Source organism: Varanus komodoensis, unplaced genomic scaffold, assembly GCF_004798865.1.
Source record: "Varanus komodoensis strain SLA01 unplaced genomic scaffold, ASM479886v1 scaffold1, whole genome shotgun sequence".
Taxonomy (NCBI): domain Eukaryota; kingdom Metazoa; phylum Chordata; class Lepidosauria; order Squamata; family Varanidae; genus Varanus; species Varanus komodoensis.
This window is the reverse complement of record NW_025335268.1, coordinates 1,715,087-1,741,215: the sequence shown is the minus strand read 5'-3', so window position 1 is coordinate 1,741,215 and position 26,129 is coordinate 1,715,087. Positions and strand designations below refer to the sequence as shown.

Sequence of the window (26,129 nt, the reverse complement as noted above, 5' to 3'; positions counted from 1 at the left end):
GCCTGGATGACCTTGGAGTGTGGGGCTTCAGTCAACTTTTCTCAAACTCTTGGAGCCCCCAGGCAACTTGCACGCTCATTGTGGCCAAGTGACTGTACCTCCGTTAACCCTTTCATGGCTTCTGCAACAGCCCCACCCCCAACTTGGTGCCCTCCAGTTATTTGGCACTTCAAGTCCACTGACCCCAGCCAGCATATCAATGGTCAAGAATGCTGGAAGCTGTAGTCAAAAACATGGGTCAGGGACACACACACACACACACACACGCGCCAAGTTAAGAAAGTCCTCTCTAAAGCTTCCTTTTTTCAGCTTCAGTGCCCTCCGTGACCTCATCATTTCTCTGCACTTATATCCTTACCAAACCCTTCCTGCAGCTTTCACTTACCTCCACCACCCTCACCTGTTGGAAATGTCCTCCTCCCCGAAACAACTCTGCCCATTTCTCCTTGCTACCCCTTATCCCCAGAACTGCCTCCAACCTCCCTTATTCCCTTCTTCCAAGCTCAGCTTTTCTGGGAAACCCTTGCCTTACTGTAGCCAAACTAAAGCATATGCAATGGAAGTAATCACATGTTATACCACATTTCACCCAAGTTTCTGTTTCTCTCCCATTTTCTATTGTTTCCATGTATTCTAATTAGACTGTTAGCCCTTGGGGTAGGGATCTGTCATATGCTACTATCCAAGTAAATGTGACCGAATCTATCAATCTATGCTATCCATCAATGTAATTATGAATAAATGTATGTAGAATCCCCACATTTCTGCCATACCATTCATTCAGACTCCTTTATAGTTTTCCTGGTACTTGTCTTTGTCCACATTCACACATATCCCAGGCTATCCCACATGGTCCACCCCAGTTATCTCTACCCAATGAAAGTTACAACGCAAATTTATTTCTCATTTAAAATGAATTTACAACTTTTTGAAGACTGTCACTTATACTTTAATAGTCATCATCTGGTTGAAATGAAACATTCCTAAGCCTTGTGGGTATCAGTAGGAAAGAGCAATGTATGCTGTTTGGAATGGCGTTCCTTAGTCAGTGAAAATGTGTTGAATCCCTGCCATTGGCCACAGTAGCTGGTGCTGATGGGACTTGTAGTGCAACTGTATTTATTACAGTTACATTCCACCTTTCTTCCACTCTGGACCTCAATGCAGCCACAGGTGCTTTCCAGGTGCACTCCCATCCAAGCACTGAGCAGCTCCAGCACTGGGGCTGCTTCATGTGCCTGCAGCACATACCCCGGAACGTCTGAAGCGTGACAGGATCCCTAGCCTTGTTCTCGCCCAGGAAAACTTATGCCACGGTAAATCCGTCTCACTGCAATCCTATACACACTTACCTGGGAGTCAGCTAGATTGAACTCAGTTGGATTCACTTCTAAGGAGACTGTCGGCCATAAAAGCACCGCTCAGTCCTGTTTTGGTTTTGCTGAAACAGTGAAATCCACGGAGGAACTACAGCGCAAGCGAACGCATCACTTCGGAGTAAGCCCCATTGAACTCAAACAGCCTTTTCCCCGAGCCCGAACATCGCAGGGCAACAATCTGAACACGAATTTCATTCCACGCATATGCGCACGCATATGCACCCAGATCCGTGCTGCCCCGCGCCCGTTCCTCACCGCCCCCAGGAGGATCCGCTCTCCTACCTCCCTTTGCTCTGCAACCGTCCGGATCGCCTCTTTGTTTTCCTTCCAGCGCAGTCCAAGATTCAAACCTGCCACGCTCGCTCCCACGCAGTCGTTAGCCGAGGCCAGCCCGGGGCGCCGATTGGCCGCTCCGAAGCCGAGAGCTTCCGGGCGTTCTTCAGTGGAGCCAATCACGAGTCGGAACGCGGGGGCGCCCCTCACCGGAGTGGCGCGTCGGCCTCGCTTCCCAGCTTTCAAACGGCATTGGCCGAGGAAGCGGCTGGAGGCGCTTGGGAGCCGCAGTGGCGCCGCGGCAGGATGCGGCAAGGGGCGAGCTTGGTGAGACGGGACTCCCGCCACTCCCAGCATTCGGACTACACAGAGAAGGGCTTTTCGCTACCGCTTCCCTTCGTCCCTCGCTCGTCCGTTTGCTACTAAGTCCCTCTGAACTTACCCTGTGGGGTTGAAACATAACAAACCACACACGTGCATAGAAAAATAACATGAGGCTGGCACGTGCATAGATAATGGCTGGGGGAAAAGCACAACAAACAGGTAGGTTTTCGATCACACGTCCGTCCCACCTACGACTGAATGGCACAGGGAAAGTACTGCCGAAGACAAGGTCCGCTTCGGTGCCGCCCCCCAACGAAAACCTGTAGGCTGGATAGCAGCAGCTGCAGCGCCTGACTTTGTTCTGAAGTGATCGCAGATGTAGATAAAAGTCGTTTTTGTTTTTTTTTTTAAAGTGCTTGGTAGGGTACCTGGGTGGACACCAGGAAGGGTATCCGGACTACTGCTGTCAGGGGCCCCCTCCCGTGTTGCCAGCCCTGCACCATAGCATTCTCTACAGGTAAGCCACGAAAAGCCGCCCCTCCTTTGCCTGCAAGTCCATTCTTTCTGGCCAGTCTTGCAGCTGCAAATGGGCACGGAAGTGGGCGAAGGCATGCAGCGATCCCGAGGACGAGGAGCAGCTCGCTGTCCCTCGCTCTCCTGCTTGGAGAGGTGAGGGAGCGACCTGTGAAGGCCTGAAGCAGTAGCTGCCTCTGCTCCTCCTGGGGCGAATCTGCTCAAATGCCCTGCAAATTAGGGCAATCTTAAATATAAGCAATCGCATAAAGACAGGCGTGTGCTTGCGTAACTCCTTGGAATCACGATGAGGATGTTCACTGACCTGCAAAGAATGTAGCCCTTGCAAGTGCCTTGTGGTTGATCTGGCTACTGCACCCCTGGGCAGATTAATTGCCATATGTAATGTTTAGAAAATACCAGTGGAAAAAATAAACACATGATGCCACTTTAGATGAAATTGAAGAGAAAACCAGCGCTTGGGATGAGTGAAATTTGATCAAGTGGTCCATCTTAGTTTGCTGTTCAGACAGATTGAGGCTGCAGTCCTGCACATGTAATTGAACCCTGATTTAAGAACAGTGGGGCTTATGACATTTTGAGTGAACAGAGAAGAGGGTAATTAATAGTATTTGTGTACTTTCTGCCTCCAATATTCGGCATTATGAGATCAAAATACTGAAAAGATGAACTAGAGTGATCCAGGTAAGCAGGTACACACGGCCAAGTCAATTTCCTGGCCATCTGTACTGCTATCCATCATGAATACAAATCATGACATTTCACCTTGGTTTATCCCAGACATATACTTCCACCCAGTGTACCAGGAGCAGGCAGAAAGTAGATTGAGATCTACTGGTTGATCTCTAGGACATTTGGTGTAGCTCAGCAAGGATCTCTGCCATGATTAGTCTTCTGCTAATTGCTTATGTGTTAGCCTCATGTTCCTTTCTTGCTGAATATGAATTTGTGTCTTTGAACAGGGTTAGGGTTAGGAGCAGTTTTCCCCAACCAGATGCTCTCTAGATTTTGTGGCTGCAGCTTTGTCACCATAGGCTACGCTGGGTAGGGATGACAGAGGCTGAAGTCTGAAACACTGGAACCGGGGAAGGCTGGTATAAGGCTACTGGCCAATTTGAGACTAGAACCTCTGATCAATAGTAATGGAGATGCAGAACTGCATTTTATTTGCTTATTCTCAAATTTGTGTATATGCTGCTGAGGCAGGGCTCTCTGCGCAGCTAACAATAAAATACATTAATTACAATTAATTAATTAAACATAACTACAAGTACTGGTGGGCAGATCTGCTATAGCAGAATGAACTCTTATAATCAGGTCTTGAAATACCTATGAAGGAGAATAGTTTTCATCTGGTGCTGAAATGAAAGTAGTGAAGTAGTGATGGTGCCAGGAGGACCTCTTTAGGAAGACTGTTCCAAAGGTGGGGGCAGTCATTAAGAAGGCCCTTCTTCTAATTGCCATCCCTTTGACTTCCTTTAGGGATGGCTCATTCAGAAGGACTTCATTCTCAGATCTCAATGGACAGGAGTATATTGGAAAAGCCTCCTGTCCATTGTAAGTAACCAGTGCCCAAGCTGTTTAGGGCTTTGTATGTTAAAACAAGCACATTAAATTGGGGCTGGACTTCAACTGGCAACCAGTGTAATTTATACAGCTGTTATCTAGGCATGCAATCTGATATCTAACACCAGATGTGCAGCCCTATTTTGGATCATCTGAAGTCTCCGAAATGTCATCAAAGGCAGCCTTACATAGAGCACATTACAGTAATCTAGTCAGGATGTTACCAACGCACGAGTAACCATGGTCAGGCTCTGTCTGTCCAGGTAAGTCCATAGCTGTTGTATTTGCCACAGCTTGGAAAAGATACTTCTGGATACCGAGTTTACTTAAGACTCCAGTGAAGTTTTGGAGCATTCCCAGGAGCATTGCCAAGAGTGTGAGCCCATCCCAGACAGGATAATGACTATGTAATCTGTCAGACAGATCATCAACCAACAACACTTCCATCTTGCCTGGATTGAGTTTCAGCTTATTGGCCCTTATCCAGTCCATTATTGAACTCAGACACCAGTTCAGCATGAAGATCACTCACCTGGATTCAGTGTAAATGAGAGGTAGAACTGAATGTCATCAGCATATTGCTGAAACCTCAGCCCGAACCTCCTGATGACTTCTCCCAAGACTTTCATGTAAATATTGAACAGCATGAGGGATAGTATAGAGCCCTGTGGAACCATAGAGCAACTATCCCTCAGCACCACCTTCTGGGCATGGTCAGACAGGTAGGAGTGGAACCACTCCTATTTAATATTGTATTTTTATTTGCTTTGTGCTTCTCTCCCAGTTTGCTCCTGGCTCTAATTAGCAGACACTGGAGTTCTAGAAAAATACAGTGGAGCTCAGCAGTGAAACTCTTCTCTGAGTGCTGCTTGGTACATACCCAGAACAGCACGATTCCCCTGCCTTTTCACATACCCACCTATAAATGATGGAGGTATTGACAGCCTTGAAGAACACCAAACTTTGCCAAAAGTTGAAAAACGAGAAGGAGACACCAATAATGATTAAGTAGGCAAAATAAAAAACAAAGAAAAACAAGAAAGCAACCCAAAGAGGCTGTTAGAAGAATATTGACTAATGAGATCGGAAAACAATTTGAAGCAAAAGTGAAGTGACTGGAAGAAGGTATAGCTGATTGACCGAAAGAAGAACAGGAATATTCCATACTGCAATATTTTGTTGTAGGTCCCAATCAGTCAATATAAAGTGGAAATCTATGCATGCTAACTCAGTGGAATGTACTTCTGGGTAGATATACTTAGGCCAGTGATGGCGAACCTATGGCATGCAGGCCGCAGCGGGCACACAGAGCCCTCTCTGTCGGCACGCAAGCCAAGTCACTCCAACATCTCCCCAGCAGCCAAGCATTGGATAACAGCGCACAGAGGGGCCATGCGCATGCTTGGAAAGGAGTAGTGGCTCCAGGCAATTAGCTGCAACTCGTCCGAGCTTTAGCATGGCCGGTCGGTGCGCTGTCAAGGATATATATGTATTTGCTTGGACTAGCTGTGAGCTGCTTTTTCTAAAGTAAAACCTCAGTATTCAGGTTTTATTGCAGTGTTGGTACCTTGCGTTAAATAAGTGGGGTTTGGATTGCAGTTTGGGCACTCTGTCTCTAAAAAGGTTCACCATCACTGACCTAGGCTTATGCTGTCAGTTCAAATTATAATTAAATTTTTGATTATTTTGATGTCTAACTTTTTAATAGACACATCTCACGCTGATAAAACATTTTCTAGAATAAATAATATTTTTTTCTGTTCTTGCCACTAGGTGATTCCCTTTTCCACAAGAAAAGCCAAAATAACAACACTGCAGGAAAAGCAGTTATCTGTTAGCAGTGTTTTAAAAATATACTTTCAAATTAGGAGTCCTGAAAAAGCTCAGTTATTGTACTAGGATATTTGGGTTTTTTTTATACTTCATCATATTTAGAGAGAGTTTTGCTGTCTGTATCTTTTAAATGGCAAATTTGTTCAGTCTTGTTTGGGAAGACATTTGAGAATTATGGTAAGTTTTTATCAAAACAATTTTTTTAAAAAAAGTCACCCCTCTCTACTTTTATTCTAAAAGACTGTCCTGTCCCAGAATATCATTAACCCTGGTATAGGATACTGGTCTCTTAGTTTAGAATGTTCTGTTTTGTTGTTGCATGGCATCAAATTGTCTCTGACTTATGGTGACCTTATGAATAAATACCCTCCAAATCTGCCCTTGACAACTGTGCTCTGTTCATGTAAACTCAAAGCTGTTTCTTCCTTTATAACATTTATAATTTTATTAAAACTTTCTTACTGACCAAAGTGCCTTATCCTTTCTAATCGTGAAAGCTAAGCTGGGTCAGGCCTGGTTGAAATCTGGATGGGTGACTTAAATGTTGTGAACTGCCCAGCAACCTCATCTATGGACAGTATGGAAATGTTGTGATGATGGTGATGATGATGATGATAGTGGGTGCATCTCATACTTGGTCTTGCTCTTCTTTTGCCTTCTATAACTATTTAATCCCATCCACTCTTCTTCTGGGTCTCGGGTATGACATTTTGACATAGCTATCTCAGATTGCACTGTGAATTGAATTCATCAGTTACAAAAATATTCTTGCTCTTCTGACACATACCTTTTCTAACCATGTCATTAGCCATTCTGGGTGGAGCTGATGGGAGTTTTAGTCCAACATATCTGGAGAACTGCAGTTTGAGGAAGGATGGATTAGACCAGCCTTTTCCAGCCTGGTGGCCTTCAGAGGCATTTGGACCACAACTCCAGAATTCCCATCCAGCAGCGCCATTGACTGGGAATTCTCGGGGTTGCAGTCCAAATGTGTCTTGAAGGCACAAGTTTGGGGAAGGCTGGATTAGACTACAGACAAGAACAGAAGATGAGCTATGCTGGATCAGCCCTGTGGTCCAACTAGTCCAGCACTGTGTTCCAGCAGTGGCAAACCAGCTGCCACTGCCATCAGCTGCCTACAGGATCCAAAAAGCAGGCTATGCACACAATAGCACCTTTCTGCCCATGTTCCCCAGCAAATGATTTACCTACAAATATTTTTTCTGTTATTGGAGGTAGCATAATAGCCACTGATAGATTTTTCTTCCATGAACTTGCCCAGTCCTCTTTTAAAACCACTCGCATTGGTGCCCATTACTGCCTCCTGTGGAAGGGAATTCCATAAGTTAACTTAGTGGTGTGCAAAGAGGTACTTAACTTTTATCTTCCCTGACTCTTCCTGCAACCAACTTAATGGGTTCTAATATTATGGGAGAGGGAGAAGAGGTTTCCCTTTCCACTTTCTCCACACCATGCATAATTCTAAACACCTTGATCAGGTCTCTCTTACCTTATTTCCAAGCTAAACAACCTCAGCTGTTGTGGTCTTTCCTCATACCAGAGTTACTTCAAAGCCTTGATCATTGTAGTCACTCTTTTCTGCATTTCTTCTATCTCTGTGGTATTCTTTTTAGGTGTGATAACAGATGCTTAGAGTTCCACTGGAATGTTTTAAGTGGAAGTTGACATGCTTTGATTAAAGCAGGTGATCCATCTTCCCACCATTGTTGAAGAACAAGCGGCTTTTCTTGAGCTCTTCAGGGTCATCATGAACAAATAAATCAAAGACTTGGGTCTGTAGACCTGGCAACGCAACAGTTTCAGAGAGAGTTGCATTGTGCATTTTATGTGCATGTTGAGGTAGGGTTATATTGCAAAAAATATATGGGGAGGTGGAAATTACTGTTGAAAGGAGCACATGGACCTATCCCACCCTCAGCAGTCTGTTTTATGGGTTGGCTGTGGATCTTCCAGGTGGACCTGATCTGTGCCTGTCAGACATGACAGCCCTGGAGCTGCCGTAGCTAATTTCATACCTGGTGCAAGGGTGGGATTGTAAGTATATGGATCCACAAGGCTGAAAACCCTGGTGGAATCGCCATCGCTTCCCCACCTGCCTCATCACTTCACACTGGTCTCTCTTAGGTGAGCTCAACCTGAGATTTAGAAACTCTGACTCAAAACAAAACAGAAGTGTGGTTCTGTCCTGCTATAATCCAGTCTAAGAATTCCAGCATGGAACAATTTAAAAGATTTGCTGCACATGGCTTGAAAAACATTTACAGAAAAAAGCATTATATATAACTCAACACATATGAGCACAATAATCTCTCTCGTGTTAAAAAGGACTAACTGAATAACCATTTTACTTCTGTTCCAAAATATTCCAGAAAATAATGGTGCTTTCAGAGAAATGTGCAAGGTTTAACTTCAGTGTACTCTCTTCTTCAACATATTACTTATTTTTTATGGATGATAACCTACTAGAAAACTCTTTTGGCTCGGAGTGCTGTGTTATAACATGTTAGCTCATGCTTCATGGCAAGAGGTTTATTTTCCAGAATTGTGTAATCCAAATGCCTTTTCCAGAAGTGTGGGGGATTAGTAAATGTAATATTTAGTGTGCACACCAGACATTAGACAAATAAACTTTGGCCTAATTATGGTAAGCTTAACAAATTTTAAAGTAACATTTTACAAAGCATAAATACCATAGTCTCTGCTATCATACAGCCTAGCCTACATTTTGCAGGTATCAAAGTATATTTGTGGCCCATGTGTGACTTAGGTTTTATGCACACTGAAAAGGTTGGCTGCAGGATGTTTGTTGTATAGAAGAAGGGAACCTCTGCTTCTGTGCCTTCCCCTGCTTGGTATAGTTTATAGGATGGCCACATATGAGAACAAGTCTCAGCAAAAAAGAGGATCCAGTTTGCATGTGCTAATTGGTTGAGTGCAGATGAATATTTAGATAGAATTAATGTATAATTTATGGTGCAGTCCTATGCATGTTTAGAGAGAGAAAAGGCCTATAATTCCCAGCATGCCCCATAGCTGCATCTTTAGTTAGAAAGCCAGGGCATGTCATCCTAATTGGAAAATGATGACTTCATGGCTTTCTACATGCCTGTGCTGTCTTTGCCACCTTCAAAAATAGATGCATCTTTTGTAAGTAGGGTGGGCATGCATCAATAACCCAGGCGATTCCATTCCTCATGCTGTGTCCCAGATGGGTTGCACCTGATTGACCCCCCCCCCCAAGTAGCAGCTTCCATCAGTAGGACGGCGAGGGGGGACTTTCCCCTTCTCTTTGTAGCCTCTATGGCAAAACTGGATTTTGTCTGATGCTTTGCGGATGCCTTTCCTCTTTTTTGGTAATTCATAAATGGACACCCTATCCCAATGTTTGTTGGAGGCAGACCTCAGTAGGCTTTGATCCCTTAAGGAATGCACACCAAGTGAAAAAGACATGGGTGGGCTCTTTGTTTGTCTAGGTCTTGGCTGAGGTTCAGAGTTCTACTCTTGATGAGCAAGGGAGTGTCACACAACAAAGAGCAATCTAAAAAGTATACAGGGAGGATAAGCTGCATTATGTTATGGCTTGGGAACAGTAAAGCTGGAGGTATTCTCATTGTCAAGAGTTGTGAATGGCTATCCAATTAGAACAGTGCGAAACCTTTTCCTAAAATAAGTAGGCAACGTGGAAGCAAAATCCAGCGTTTATTTATTTTAAGCTAGGCTATGTTTCCTTTAAAGAAAACCTCATGACCTGTGCATGACCAAGGCAGTTAGAGAGATGTTAAATGGGCAGACGACACCATAGCACAGGATGGGCACTTACAGCTACAACGCCCCAAAGGGCACAGCAATTTGCATAAAACATGCCTATACTAAAATGTATGCACAGATGTCATTTGAGGAAGAATTACTATAATTCAAATGGCAATCTAGTGCTTCTCATCCACAGTATGCAGAACTGTGTTTTTATCTGCCTTAGTCTGCTGTTTGGGTGTTAATTATTGACGGACAACAATTTTTAGTGTTTTTATCTTTAAACCAGAACTGGACAGGATCACACTTCAAACAGAGGAGACGTGGCCATGTTGGGACAGCTTCTTGGGGCCAGGACTTCTGGTTGCCAAACTGGTTCTTGCTTGCCTGGAAGATTTGTTTCAATTCCAGGCATGACTTAGGTTTTTAGTGATTTGGGTGACAACCTGTTTCCTAGCATGACGCGCACCTCTCAGGCAAATTTGTAATACTTGTAACATCTTACTCTGAACTTTATATATTCCATACATCCACAGGATTAATTCACAAGCACTGAATTGGGAATCTACATTATTTTCACTTTTAAATTAAAAGCAAGTTTCTTGCCTTCATAAAGTTTCTAGCCTAAGTAAATCATGATGGTAGAGACCTGTTCTCCCCTGAAGAGGAGGGCAGGATGCGTTCCAACGGAGCCAAGTTCAGCGAACCAAGTTTCCATTTGGATGTCAAGAAGTACAGTTAGGACCCCGAGGGTGTGGAATGGGCTTCCACGGGAGGTCATTGAGGCCTCATCAGTGAGGGTGTTCAAGGATAGGCTAAACATGCATATGGTAGGCATGTTATAAGTGCAGCTGGCTGGAGCTGGGGTCAGACTAGATGGCCCAGAAGACCCCTTCTAACTTGCTGTTTCTGTTTTCTATAACTTGTGAACACATCAGTAAAATTTCGGAAGACATTACAGTTGCACAAATGTTGAATGACCAGGAGATGGACTTTTAGTGCCCGATTCCTTACGGCCTTGTTACTGCTGTTATTTCCTCCACCAAGTCTTGGAACCAAGTTTCTGGAACCAGTGCTCAGTCACCATGTATCTTGGTCCTTCACTTAGTACTTGTCCAGTAAATGTTAAGAACCACATAAGTAAGTACTTGGATCAAATAAGTAGAAGTGCAATGTATTTGAGTGCAATTTGTAATTGCAGCAGTACAGTGCCACTCCACAAAACTGTGTGCCTCTTCAAAAGCTTCCATGTGTTCATGGGCAGCACCAGGGGCCACACGCATCTGGCAGCTCACTGACTTTAAGCTGCTACCAGGCTCATTTTTGCTGAAGCAGAGTCACCCAGCTGCCCATTCGCAGCTATACATGCATTCCGATTTGAAAACCCATTGGATGGCTCCAAAGACACTTAGACTTGCTCATCCAGGTCTTATCTGTACGTCTTGTAGGAGCTCCAGCCCTCCTCTGGAATGTGACTTCTCCTTCCTTTTACCAACTCAGGGTGTGACATGCAAAGCACCTAGGGCAGCGTGCTCTAAAGCAGAACAAAAAAGTATAACCAGGTGGGTGTTATTCAGGAGCATTTTCAAGTGCGCTGGCCTACTGTATGGAGGTGGTTGGGGAGCCTTCAGTATGCATGCATGTTTGCATGTATAATCTTACATACTTTGGAGATGTTCCAGGCTCGGTGTCCTGGAGGCAATCACTATAGGCCAGTTTAAACATGAACGGCTTCACTTTGGAGGCAGCTCAAAAGTGCTGCCCTCTAGTGTTGCTCTGTAGAAGCACATACAAAAGCTAATTTTCATGAGCAGTCTGCAGGTCAATGGTTATTCATTTGTTCATTTATTCATATTTACAGGCCGCCTATAACTACCAAAAGGCCTTCCTAGGTGGCTTATAACAGATTAAACATATATATACATAACAACACATGAAAACCTATTAAAAGATTAAATGCCTGGTTATGGCTGATCTTGGATATAATAGGGAAATATTATATTTAATAACAATAAGAACACTGATCTTTGTACAGGGCTTTCAGGTATTCAAAGCACATATCTCACTGAAATGCATCACTTACAAAAAAGCCCATAAGGAAAGTTGACATGCTCGTTCGTACGGCAGATGGGAAGTCGGCCAAAGACCAGCTAGTAAATCCATAACATAGAAACATAGAACAGTAGAGTTGGGAGGACCCATGAAGGCCATCGGGTCCAACCCCCTGCTCTTGCAGGACACCAATTTAAACCATCCTGCTCCAATGGCTGTCCAGTTTCTTTTTGAATGTCTCTAGTGTGGGGTTAGTAGTTAGGGTTAATAGTTTAGTCCCATTAGTAATTTAGTTCTACAGTAGGCAACTGAGTCCCCCCCAGATATTTTGGATATAATTCCCATGAGGCCTACAACATGGCCAAGCGTTATTGGGACTTGTCCAAAAGATGTGGCAGACCTCGGGCTCTTATCTGTGGCTTACTCTCTTGGCCACAGCTCTCCATCCGCTCTTGGTGCACATACAGTAAGTTTCTAAGAATTTTTGCTATGGTTTGGAGCATTGCCTCAACATTACATTTTGACAGCCTTTCTCCAGTGCTTAAACTACTCCCCATATACTCCCCATTTACAGAGTGAATTTTATTATAAGATCAAGCTTGGTGCAACACCAAAGAGGGCAGTTTAGAATTGCTGCATTACATGCATTAATGGCCTTCCTGTAACAACAAAACCAACCCTACTGTTCTCCATCTGAACATGTTTTAAGCATCTGCAGCTTGCAGTCACAGCATTCCTCACAGTTCACATCCTCCACATTTTCTAGAAGTTAAGATTAAAATACTAGGGGTGCAGAATATGAGGTCCAGGGCCTCCATGGGACCCTCCAGTGTTCCCTGGATAGCCAGACTTCACCTGGCCAAACTTCCCTTCCACACACCAATGGTTTGATGGTTTCTGGGCTTTTGCGCCTTTCCACTGGTCTAAAAGTTTAAGTTGTCTCTTCTAAGGCTTAGAACTAGCAGGAAAAGCTTTATGCTAAAGTATGCTGGTAGTTTTGGTCTTTCAGCCTCTTTGCCTTTGGCTCTGCCCACTGGAATACATCACCAAATACCTGTTCTGCAATGTACTTCAGCCATTGGTTGACAAAGTTTCAATTGCCTCACTACACACACGGGTAAATCTCATTGCACTCAATGGGATTACAGCTGCCGTCTCGTACCGCACAGCCAGTCTGAATAGGAGGTGGATATTTCTGGTGTGCAGTATGCAGGGGTATAAACACAAATGCATGGACTCTAAAGCACTCTGAACAGCAAGGAAGAGGAATATGTATTGCTGTTGATATACTTGAAAACACTTCAGTTTTTCTAGTGTATCTTTAAAAACCAGCATCGTATTTTTCTTTGAAGTGAATGGAGTGCAAATTGTTGCAAAGTAAAACAGCATAGGGGAGTGTGTAGTGTGGAGCCACATGATATGAAATGTGGCATTACAACTATGAGCGTTCTTTTAAACTATGAACTGTTGGATGCTGATCCCACAATCTGCCCAGTGCCGTCTTAACAAATTTTCACAGCCTGGGATACAGCTTTAGGAAAGGAAAATGCTAGTTTTATTTGTGAAAGAAATTCTTTTCCACTTCCACTTCTTTTAATATTAGGGTGGCTTGCCTCTTGCAATGCATGGGTATTTTGAATGTTCAGGAAATGCAATTTTCTTGCAACAGAAGCATCACTTTGAGGAGCAGAGTTCTGGCCACTTATTTAAGTATGTAATTATTAAAAACAATCTAAGGCTTGATGCAATGGCACAGACACTGCAGGGAGCTTTTTAGACATTCAGTTATAATTAATTCGTGAGAAAAGGATACATTGTCTTGTTTTTGAGTTTGAGGAATGCTCAGCATCAGAGGATAAAAAGATTTTAATTTTAAAAGGTAGAATGGTGAGTTGCATCGTCGCAGTTATGCCTTCTACCACTTTTTTTGGTAACACGGGTGCAACTTCTCATTGCACAAGAGAAATGCTGTTTCTTTCTTTCCATGTATCAGTGGAGAAATCTCACTTATCATGTTGTAAGCCGCCCTGAGGTTTCGGCAAGGGGCGGCATAGAAATATAATAATAATAATAATAATAATAATAATAATAATAATAATAATAATTTTCCCAGAAACAAAACATTGACTGGTGTTGGGAAAATGCAACTGACTTGGAACAGAACTCTCACAGAATCTCTGTTCATAGAATCTCCAACATGTCTTATATTTTTAAAAAGAAAAACGACCATAAACTACCATAAAACTACAACTCCATTCAGCAAGATGAACAACTCTATTAATGCACTGTGGAACAATCAAAAACTTTATAGAGTTGCTCCTCTGCTACTAAGAGCTGTTATTTTTTTCATATAACTTGCTGAAATAGCCTGATCCGGCAGTCCCGCATTTATCCCAGTGTGCGTCATCCTAAGAGATCCCCACAAAGGCTTTCTGCTTTGATGGCACAATCCCAGTTTGGATATGAAAAATCTTACTGTTTCCAGTGTGACTGGCTAGAGGGATGCTGGGAGCTGTACGGCTTTTCTGGCTAATTGTGTGAAGAATTGCACCCTACAGGCCGCAACCCTGTGCAAATTTAGGCAAAAAAGGGGCCTGCAACTCCTGGCATACCCCAGCCAGCACGTGTTTTTTTTTCCTGTCAGAACTTGCACAGAATTGTACCTTCAAAATGCGTGAACGCTCCCTTAAAAAAAAAAAAAAAAAAAAAGCTGTTCTTGAGCCAAGTCTTAGGGCTGGCAGAAATACGATGTAACACCTTCATTCTAAGTAAATCATGACTTTTTGAACAACAGCAAATTTAAATGTATATACAGGTATTTAAACTTGGGGACCATCAGCACCCCTCTCCTAAGAATATACGCTCATGGGCAGTCCTTTGAAGCGAAAAAGGCTTGCAAGATTTGCCTTGCAAACATAAATAGTGCGCGGTCCTAAGCCGCGCACAGAAAAGATTGGCTGGCTGGGATCTAGCAGGCTCAAGAGTGCGCCTTTAAGAGTGTGCTAAGAAAACCTCCCTACGGAAATAGCCTGGAAGGCGATGGATTTCTATATGGTCCTCTTTTCCCCAAAAAGGAGGAGGGAAAATGGGAAATCACGAAGCCCTGAGTGGCTGGTGCGCTCATAAGATCCTCTTCGACTCCACCCTGCTCTCAAACTTCGCTCCCAGCCGCAAGGAGCGCGGGAAGGGGGGGGATCCACTTTCTTTCGTCCCCTGCTTCTTCCCGCCTGCCTCACAAACCTCACTTCCCTAAAAAGAGGGGACGCTCCGCCCCTGCCCGATGCCGCAACACACCCACCGCCGGGATTCTCCAGGCGCTCGCTTCCTTTCTCTGCCCCTTGCGCCCGCCCGGTAATTGAGCACTCCGAATTGTCCAGGACCCTCTCGCCCTCCTCCGCTTTCCAGCGCGTACCAGCCACCCCCTCACCCGCGAAGGGCTGGCCGCACACATGAGCGGGCGCCGATCGCCTGCTTTCTTATCCCCCGCGCCACCTCGGTCCCCTCTATGCGCGTAAACCGAAGCGGCTCCACTGCCGCGCATGCCGCGAATTAAAGTTCGCGATCCACGTGTAAATGGAACGGTTAGGGCGAACGCGCGGGGGCCTTGATTCTCCCGCCTTTCCCGAGTTCCGCTCTTCTCTATTGGAAACAGTTCTGCCCTTCTGGGGAGAGTCGCGCTTAAAAGGCATCATCCTTGGGAAAGTCTGGAGGAGCTGCCCTTTTCCAGGTTCGCTCCACCTTCTGCGCGTCCTGGCGAGTCCTGCGCTTTCTAAGTACGAGAGCGAGTGAGCGAGCGTGTGTGTGTGAAACAAAAGTGCGGAAGGCGGGAGGGAGGGAGGAGAAAGAAGGCTCCAACTCAACTCCCCGACGTCTCCTGCCCCGCAGTGGCCACTCCGCATTCTTGGCATTCCTGGGCTGTGACTCCGAGGTCGGCGACGGCTTCTGCCAGCGCTGCTGCATTGCAAGAGAGAAAGAGCAACGCAGCAGCCACACGCACGCCGCGATCGCCGCCGCCTGCTCCTCCTTCTCCAGCCCTCCCCGCTTTATAAGCGACCCAGCAATCCCCTCCTTCGGTTTCTTTTTCCCCACCCTCCTGGCTCCGGAGCCCCCGTTCCCCTCTTCGAGAATTTTATGCCTCCTCTCTAAACTTTTCCAAACTTTCCCCGGAGTTGTCCGGACTCACAAGTGCATTTCTTAGAAAAGGAGGAGGAGTCTTTTGCTCTCCTCTCGCTTTCCTACGCGCAGCAAAACCTACCCCCTCCCATCCCAATTCTCCCCCCTTTCTGATTCTGCCCCCTCCCCAAATAATTTTTGCAGTGATCTCAGTTCTGTCGGCTAAAACTTTCCGCTCCGTTTCGATTCTTCAGTTAAGACGGAAACCTAGTCCAGCCATTGCTGGTAAATCTTCCTCGAGGAGTGATTTTTTTATTTACTTTTTAATAAAAGCTTGCCGTACCCCTCTTTTCCCTTGTGGAGAGAAGGGTACGAAAAAGATTCCAGTGGACGTGACTCCTTGGGGAGAAGCAACTGCTTTTGGGGGACCCAAAGACATGTGAAACAGGTAAGCACGGCAGATGTAACCATTGGAAGCGGGGAGGTGGAATTTGCTGAAGGGTCTGACTTTTGAGCTGAGGGGCGCACAGGTTGGGTCAGCAGGTCTCCAGTCTATTATCTTGTCACTTTGTGATGCACGTTTTGCCTCTGGAAAACAAAAAAGTGTCTCTGTTGTAGGATCGGTTACCGTGCCGTTTGTGAACTACAGGCTTGTAGTTCTGTTTTATGAAGCATAATTTTAGATCGACTTGGGGAATGGGCAGGATTCGCATGCAAAGGGAGGACTGAAAAGCAAAGGCCTTTTGAAAGAAGCTATCTGGGTAGAATCTCTCCTCTGCAGTCTGCGTCCTTGTTGTCTGGAAGCCTGTAAACAGCTTAAGTTTTCTGCCCCATGAATAGCTTCTGAGCGCTGCCGTCAGTGACTGCTCTTCTGCAACTTGGAGCCAACCCTCCCACTCTCCGTTGGGTGGATTTATCTTCTTGCTCTTTGTTAGCTACCAGTCAAGTCTATACTGGTCGCCCGTCTCTGGCAAACACTGTGGCAAGAGCGAAGGAATGCAGTGGCATTCGCTTCTCAGCTCCTTGCTTGACAAAATCCATTAATCTCCAAAAGTTTCCAAAAGCTATATTTTGAAGGGATGAGTCATTCGTCGCACAGTGTACACAAAATAGGTGTGTATGCGTGATGTGTGTGCTTAAAGATTGTAAATGGGATGAGGTTTGCTAGTTTTGAACTCTGCGGGCAAAAGGGCCCTCCTGATTACAAGTCTTTCTGTTTCCAGTGATGTGCATAATGAAAGGTGTTGCAAATAACGAAGGGAAGGCATTGGGTAAGAAAAGGCACCTCAAAGGTCTGGTTCCTCCCCCTCTCCTTTGTGATGTCTTTTGCTCCTGCGGAATGGGCATGGTGCAAGTTCATGCAATAGGAGAGATGTTCTAAACAGAACAAAACAAGTGTTTTCTTGTAGATCCGCTTTCTCAACCTGATGCTTTATAACTGTGCTGAACTACAGCTTCCATGCTTGCTTCTAAGTAAATATGCATATGCTGGCTGGGGGGTTATGGGAGCTGTAGTCCAGCACATGTCAAAGGACCAGGTTGAGGAAGGCTGTTGTGACATCCAGTGACACAAGAGTGTCTATAAGGTCTAAGCTCATGTTTGACCTCACAATTAAGAGGGTAGAAACAGTCTTGCTGTACCAGTCCAAGGGGTCCCTCTGATTTCAGGATCCTTTTTCCAAATCTGGCCAGCCACAGGTCCCAAACATGCTGTGAAGGCAAGAGCCCTCATTGATGTTAGCAGTTCTGTAAGGTATTTGCTTATTGGAGTGTCTGCCATAATTTGTGCAGCTAATTGCTATTACCATCATCTCCAGTTTCTGTCATTGCCAGATGGGAGCAAAGAACATGGAAAATTCGAAGTAATCTGGTTTTTACTCCTTGATGTATAGGGCCTACATGAAGATTTCAAGGAAATGATCACCTTTTTTGGTTATTGTTTGGCTGGTTCACATGTTCTTGTGCACCACTGGATCGTTCTGTGCTTTAGATACAGGCGAGTAGATGTGTGAACTGTATATCTTACGTGGAAACTCTTTATTGCTTTGCATCATGGTTGTCCATACTTACAGAATCATTACAGATGGTAATCTTCAATTTGATGGGCCAGGTATGTGCATACAAGACCATTGTAAGATAACCTGGTTTGAGAAGTGGTGCCTTGCCCATAGGAGAATTCTGGTCTTTGGGGCTTCCTGCAATGAAATTGTGTCCATCTTGCTGTTTCTTGAGTTTTGGACATGCAAGGAGGAGTGATGAAGGCCTCGGTGTATTTTGTAAGGCCCTCACCCCCATTTCCAGTGGCATTCTTCAGGGTACTCTAGTTTGTGACTGTGGTATGATGTATTCTTGCTTTAGTTAAAGAAGTACAGTGGTGGGGATAGTGATGGAATTCTGGGCACAAACAAAAGGTATTGGTGATGTGCCAGACAGGCTACCAGGAATACTTTGCAGACAGATTCAGAAGAGCTGAAAAAAATGTATGCATCCATATTTGTCATGGCTACTTTTCCAGTTTGGAGAGGTGGATGAGCGTGAATCTACCTGTCCAATATGAAGTGTCAGACCATGTGTAATAGTTTACTCTGATGAGAAGGATATCTAGTGGCAGTGGAGGAGAGGGGTAGCCTAGTTCCCAATCCAGTTAAGCAGATCTTTAAGTAGACCTATCACTGATTCATATTAGGCTTGGCTTGATTGATCATATGGCTTTACTGAGTTAAATATGCATACATGTGCAGAAGAATAAACCAATAGTGTTGGAGCGAATTATGCCTTTTCTTTATTTTTAGACAATATGCATATTTGTTACAGTCACTGCCTTAAAAAGAGGCATTTCCTCTTTTGTGAGAGAAGTTGGAATGCCTCTTCTGAGATGATGGCTCCTAGATACAGTTTTGATAAATACTTTTTATATTAAAATATCCAACACTAAAGAGTGTTACTTGATTGAGGCAATGTTTTTGTCAATGAAAACATTATTGATTGATAATCAACACAGCAGACCTGCGTTACAGTATTGCAGTATGTAGTTCAAGGTTTTGGAAACCCCTTCCCTCTCCTCTCCCAGTATTTCTTTTGTTCCTCTCCATGAGTCAGTAAGCATTTCTTGCCCACATTGGGCTGTGATATATTATTTTTCCGTCTGTTTTTGGGTGGTGGTGGACTCACATGCCCAGTATGAGCTACATTCTTGGATTTCTCCATTGATTTCTTTGGGCAGCTGTGTACTGTCCCTTGGAACATTTTTTAGAAGATTATTTCTATAAGTCAGGGCATGTCCTAGGGTTTAAGTACAGTTTAAATACATATGATGGTCCTTTTCAGCCATGATATACCTGTGTCTTGCCTTCTCTTTTCTCTCTCCCATGTGGTTATGAGTTGTTTTCCTTCTCAATCACTCAACATTCTGTTTCACTGAGTTCTTGTGGGGATATTTTGAGATCGTCCTCTCTTAGGGTGATGTTTCCTAAATATTTTTTGAGCTTCAGCCGACCTTGGAGTTCTCTGAGTTTCGCTATACCACTTTCCTGTCTGTGGGTAGAACAGTTCTGGCTATCTAAGCAGAAGCGGTGAAAGAAAGAATGATCACGAAAAGTTAAATGAAATTCTGTAGTTCTAGTTTTAGGTAGGTGTAGTAGCTTGCTTTTAACATACTTAATTGTATGAAAGTGCAGCTAAAATTGGTAAAACAGATTTATTTTCTAATTAATGTATGTACAAGTCCAGTAGTTGTCTTATTGCATTGACATCAATTGATTCCAAGTGGCTTAGATGTATTGATGTCCTGTCAGTTTATCATCAATGGATTTCGTAAAATCGTGTTGTGATTGTATGAAAATAAAATCCAGAAAAGGTCTTGATCATAACAAGATGAGACTTGGTGTTTGTGTATGTAAAGAAGACACAGGAATCACATGGCCTACCATGATGAATCGTCAAACAAAAATATATGACCCGTACCCAGAAGATTAGCCTCTGTACAGCAGGACACAGAAGTGGCCAATGTAACGTAAAATGATGCCAATGTGTTCATCTACTGTCACTAGATGGACTTATTTGTCCATCTATGAGAAAAATGAAGGAGGATGGAGTGGTGCAGAGTGCCTTTGTCATTCCTCCAGACCTGCACTGGATGATTGGAAACCTCCAATTTTGGATTCTTCCAATCATCACAATCAATAGTAAGCATATATAGGAAATTCAGCTTGTATATATGGCAGATCAACATGGCTTTTACAAAATAAGTTCAAACTCATTAACAGCTTAGAGTTCTTTGACTGTCAAAAAACATGTGGGTGTGGATAGTCTCTGGACTTTGAAAAGGCCTTTCATAAACTCTCAACAAAGACTCCCAAGCAAACTTAGCAGTCACGGGATAAGAGAAGACTTACTTTTACAGATAAGTAACTGTTAAAGAACAGAAGGAATAAATTGTCATTTACTGTCATTACTTAGAGGAATGTAAACAATGGGGTTTCCCAATAGTCTTTATTAGGACTGTGCATGGTAATTTCTTTATACATGATCTGGAGTTGGGATATTAAAATCAGAAAGGATTGTGAAGGATCTCTCTGCACTGGCTGAGTGGACATTAAAATGGTAAGAGCCATTAATTCCAAACAACTCTAAAGTGATGCAGTTTATGGTGATCGACCAAGAGGAGAGATCTTTGGTTTGTGGATAGCTCAGTGAAAACGTATATCACATATGTGCCTGCAACAGAGGCAGATTTCATGTTGGAGATTATGCAGGAAAGAATTCACAACAAAACCACCACTATGTGTTTATACAAATTTATGATGCATCCATTCTTGGAATAGTGTGGGTAGCTATCACACTTCAAAAAAGAATTATTTTAGAGCTAAAAAATGTGCAGAAAAGAACAATTACTATGAAAAGGTGGCTGGAGCAACTCTTCTGTGAAGAAAACACCCAAAGTTGGAATTCCTTGAGTTTAGAAAGGTAAGTAAGAGGGGGCATAGCAGAGGTATATATAGTTGTGCATTGTGTGGAGAAAATGGGTTGGGATATTTTTTCTTTTTTTCTTACAATGCCAGAACATGAAATTATCCCACGAAGCTGCCAACGGTAGAAACAGATTTTTGAGCTTGTAGGCCTTTGGTGCAATCCAATAAACCTGTTCTTATGTTTTAATTAAATTTTGTGGACTTGATATATCTTTTTTGTGATTGATCAGATTCATGCTCTGGCTGATGTCCATATTTGGGGTGAACCAGCACATTTTTCATGAAGTTAGAATGATTGGTGAGCTGAGGTTCTTTGCTTTGCCTCCTAGTGAGATGCTTGGCTTGTTATTTGAGTTATGCAGGAGGAAAGGCAGCACAGGGCAGCGGTGGAACACAAGCTTTGTATGCCGAAGGTCCCAGATTAAAGTCCTGGCGTATCCAATTAAAATGATCAGTTAGCAAATAATGGGAAAGAACTGAGTCCTTGAAGAGCTACTGCCAGTCAGAGTATGTGCTGTTGGATTAGTTTGAGTTGGCGTGCTTTGTTTGCTATGTTTGTTGAGCGGCAGTGCCCCTTTGTAGTGGTTTTCCTGCTTGCGCACACTGTGATTTGGAAAGTCTAAAGTAATCTGTTGCATTCGGGTAGACAGATGAACTTGCCTGATGGGATTTTCATCTCACAGGTTCCTTAGCAGGAATGTGACTAAGTCTAGGGAACAAGGAAACTGCTCTAAAGAGTCAGAACATAAGAAAAGCTTTTCCGGGTCAGGTCGAAGAATGATCACAGTGGCCAAGCAGACTGATTGGGAATCGAACAAACAGGGCAGGAGAACAGTAGCTTTCTCCTGCTGTTTCCCAGTGACTGGTCCACTCAGACCCTGGAGACAGCATATAGCCATCATGACTAGTAGCCATTGATAGCCTTATCCTTCATGAATTCTCTTTTAAAGTTTTCTAAGTGAGTGGCTATCACCACGTCTTGTGGAGGTGAATTCTGTAGTTTAACCATGCAGATGGGGCATGTGTCCTAGATCTTCCAAGATTTCTAAATTTAACTCAGTACTGTCTATGCCAGGGTAGAGAATCTCAGGCCCAAGAATCCAATTTGGGGGTCTCAGTCTAGTTGCTGGAATTCCAAACTTGACCCTCTGGAATTCTCCAGATAGCGATGCCTCTTTTCCTAGTCCCATTACTTTCTCATGGCCACCAATTATTTGGTGTTTTCCCAGGCTTTGTGGAGTTTATCCCTACATTCTAGAAGGTTGAAATGCCCGTGCCCAGCTCCAAGAGCTTATCTGAATGGCCATTTGGCCTGAAAGAGGTTCAGTACTTCTAGTCTGCAGTGTAACTTGGCTGAAGCTCAAGCTACACTGATTGGCTGCAGGTTTTCAGAGTAGTACCTGAGATGCTAGAAGCTTATGATGATTACTGTTGAACTATATACAGATAGTTCATAATATATAGCCAACATTATGCAAGCAGAGTGCATTTAATCTATGTGCTTGTGCAGTAGAAATTGCCTTTCTTCCGCTGTCTATCTGCATGTCCTCCAAATCTGTTCTTGAGGGTCCCCAGTCTTCCACAGAAGATCTGAGGTGCAAATGGAGGGCTATAGGGGAAGGCAACATTTTATCAATTTATTATTAAACTTATATATGTACCACACTAATAGTGCTCCAAAGAACTCTCCGAATGATCTAAGCTCTCTAAGTGTCCTTCCACCAGCAATGTCTATTCTGCTGGTGGAAGGACACCATTGGCTTCAAAGCTACAGAAATGTAACATGACATTTGCTCTGTGATGAAAGTCTTTTCAAACTGCTTGAATGACTAGCTACCATCCACAGTTTTGTTCTGTCTAATATGTTAAATTTATTTGGACTTGTATGTTGTTTCATTTTATTCTAAATACTAAGACAGCTTGGGGGAGATGTTTTATTATGTCTATATTTTGACAATTATTTATGTATCCTGCATGTTTTCTTGATGGATTTATTTTTTGTTTTTTAATAGCAAAGGTGTCAGCAGAACTTTTAATCATGTTGGAACTGTGCGAGAGACACTGTGTAGAATTCTTAATTGGCATGTTCTGTCTTAAGAGAGAGATTGAATGTTGCTGGAACTTTATTTTCATGGTTGATTTGTAGTTTACAATTATAATTTGTTTGAAGCAGCAAGATTAGTATTTTGTGCAACTTTTTCCTGAGAATCAGTTTGGAAGTATTAAATAGAAGTTTGATAAAACTGAACGTTCCTCAAAGCAGTGTTGCCTCTCTGCAACTGGTGGGCAACTTGTGAACCTCAAGATGGTTGCAGGCATAACTCCCATGATGAATTACCATTGGCTTTACTGGTGATGACTGATGGATGGTGTAGACTGAACCATCCAAAGAGCAACTGGTAGCCCATCCATGGTCTAGAATAAGACTGGCGCAGTTTTAGAGGCTAGTTTCTCAGATTCTCCCATAAGGAACATATGTCACTTGAAGTAGTAGAAGTCAATATATTTTTGTTTTATTTGTGATACCCTTCCTGCCTCCTGGCTTTCTCAGTTAAAGGACCTATTATTCATGAAGGTTGCCATTTTACTGGGGGCAGGTCCCAGTAAAGCTGTGATTTGATGAAATCTTTAAACATTGAGCTCTAGTGATTAATATTGGCACTCACCTGCACTGTAGCTGAGGACCAGCTTTGGTGTTAGACACCTGTCTCTGTGGTCATGAGATAAATTCATGTGCTGAGGGACCAGGCAAGCTGCTTTTCCATCTAAGCTAGGTTGCATGTTTAGGCAGGTGGTTGAGTACAGTAAAAACCTCCAAACGATCTTGGACTGTGTGTGTCATTTTCACTCATGCACTATGTGCATGGCTGTTGTGTCCTGGGTCTACCATGTAAGGGTGGCAATTAAAAATAAAGAAATAGGACAGCAGTGTATAAGTAATGCAGAAATTCTATAACTGCCAGCCCTGCTGCTCTTTGCAACCATGACACAAAGTGTGGGATATAGACGTTCATTGAGCTATTGAAGCCAGGGGCTCTATCCATTTTCTTTGGCACAGAGATTATATTCCTGCACCTCAGTTGGCAGCAGCTAGGAGAGTTACTCTGCCTTCCAGGTCATGGACCACCTCATCTCCAGGCTTTCTATCCACTGATGGTGCTTGCTTACAGCCAGGAGAGAGGCACTGATCCTGTAGCCCCTGGAAGGGGCAGTGACGTGGGCTTGCATTCCATGTTATTTACTTACACCCTGCTGCTTTTCTGCCCACGAGGCAGAGTGGATTCACAACATACAAATTACAAAGGACATATTTTATTTATTTATTTTATTTTTTTTTACCCTGACCCGTTATCCATAAGGCTCCCTCCATAAATGTAATGCCTTCAAATTTAAAAGTCTATTGAAAGAGAAAAGTTTTCAGCTCATCGTGGAAAAGGAGTGAAAGTGGGGGCCTGCTTGGTCTCCCCGGGGAGGGTATTCCAGAGCTGTGGTACCAGCACGGGGCAGGTCCTCTCTCTCATGCTGGCTTGCCTAGCAATTCAGGACGATGGCAGAGAGAGCCATGCCACTGAAATGGTCTTTTAACTGGAGCAGAACTCCTTGTGAGTTCTTTATTTCTATATTGTCCAATAGCCAAAGCTCTTTGAACAATGGAAATGACTTATAATATACAATATAAAATACAGATACAAAAAAAATCATACAACGTCACCGTAAAATTTCAAAGCAGAATTTAAACATCTTAAATATCAAGGGACAGGTTAAAACAGCAAGACTTGTTAAACAGCTGACATAACACTCCCAGATATTATTTAGAGCTGTTACCTGATGTGGCATAGAGGGCAGTCTTAATCTGGCACCAAAGGGAAAGCAGAGCTGGTGTCAGGCAGGCATCTTTTTCTATAATTGAAGGCAGCTGCTGAGAAAGCCCCCCTCCTTGTTGCCACCAAGCAAGCATCCATGCTGCTAAGGCCAGCTGAGCCTCAGCTCAAGAAGGATCTCCAGCTATAGATTTGCTCCTTCAAGTGGTGGCACATACTCTAGACTTGGTCTTCTTGGCTGGATGTGAGGCTGGTGCTCCCTGTGATGGACTTTGACTCAGTCCCTTTGTCATGGTCAGATCACCACCTGCTGAGATTGAAATTTATGACAGGTTTTCCCCTCCATACAAGTGTGGGGGACCCATTAATGTGGTCCAGCCCCGGAGGCTAATGGATCTGAATGGTTTTCAGAGGGCTCTGGGAGGTTTTCTGGCTGACATGACCCGTGCTCCTGTGGAAGCCCTGCTAACACTGCGGAATACAGAAGTGATCCTCTCCCTCAATCCTCTTTTTGCCTCCCAGTGGAGCTTTTCAAGGTTGCCTTATTGCATGCTGGCCCCAGGAACACCTTGGAACCATCTCTGGCCCACTGTAATCTCTCACTGGGCACTTCCAGGAAAGAAAATAGGTTGCATCTATTGGGACTTGAATTCCAGAGTTACAGTAGTTGAATTGGCAGAGATATCCAGAACACAGTCTGTTCTAGTTTTATTGAAAGAGTTTAAGCTGGTGCAGCTTGAGGATGTGGACAAGGTGCTTAGACTGGTTCATACACAAGATCCTTGCCCCTTGTGACTTATAAAAGCCGGCTAGGAAGGGATAACCAGCTGGACCAGAGAGCTCAAGAATGCCTCTTTGTGAGAGGGAGTGGTCCCATGCTTCCTTAAGGAGGCAGTGGTGATACCACTTCTCAAGAAAACCTCCCTTGACCTGGAAAATTTGAATAATTAAAGGGCAGTAGCAAATACTCCTTTCCTGAGCAAGAGTCTAGAGAGGATAATTGCCAGTCAACTCCAGGCACTCTTGAATGAAACCGATTACCTGGATCTGTTTCAATCAGGGTTCAGCCCTATTTTTTGGTACAGAACCATTCTTGGTTGCCCTGTATGATGACCTGCATCTGTAGTGAGACAGGGAGAGTGTGACCCTGTTGATACTGCTGGACCTCTCAGCAGGTTTGACCATGGTATCCCTCTAGAGTGGCCAGCTGAGATGGGAGTTGGGGGCACTGCATTGCAGTGATTCCACTCCTACTTGGAGGATCATCTCCAGAAGGTAGTGCATGGGGAATACTATTTAGCCCCGTGAAATCTCCAGCGTGGAGTTCCTCAGGGCTCTCTTCTGTCCCCCATGCTCTTTAACATCTACATGAAACCACTGAGTGGGGTCATTTGGAGTTTTGGAGTGTCTGCTGATGACATGTAGCTGTATCTCCTTTTCATCATCAGCAGGTGAGGCTGTGGATGTGCTAAACTGGTGTCTGACTATGATAA

At 43.9% G+C, this 26,129-nt stretch overlaps 1 protein-coding gene across 2 annotated transcripts in view; it reads left to right on the top strand.

The window, feature by feature from the left end:
- Positions 1–15,453: 15,453 nt before the first annotated feature.
- PTPN14 (protein tyrosine phosphatase non-receptor type 14) overlaps positions 15,454–26,129 on the top strand; it is a 159,740-nt gene continuing 149,064 nt past the window's right edge. The window contains exon 1 of one of the 2 annotated variants that reach the window (XM_044425499.1): positions 15,454–16,293. The gene's annotated coding sequence lies outside the window, so the exon portion shown is untranslated. The remainder of the gene's footprint in view (positions 16,294–26,129) is intronic. The other variant, XM_044425415.1, reaches the window with a different exon arrangement.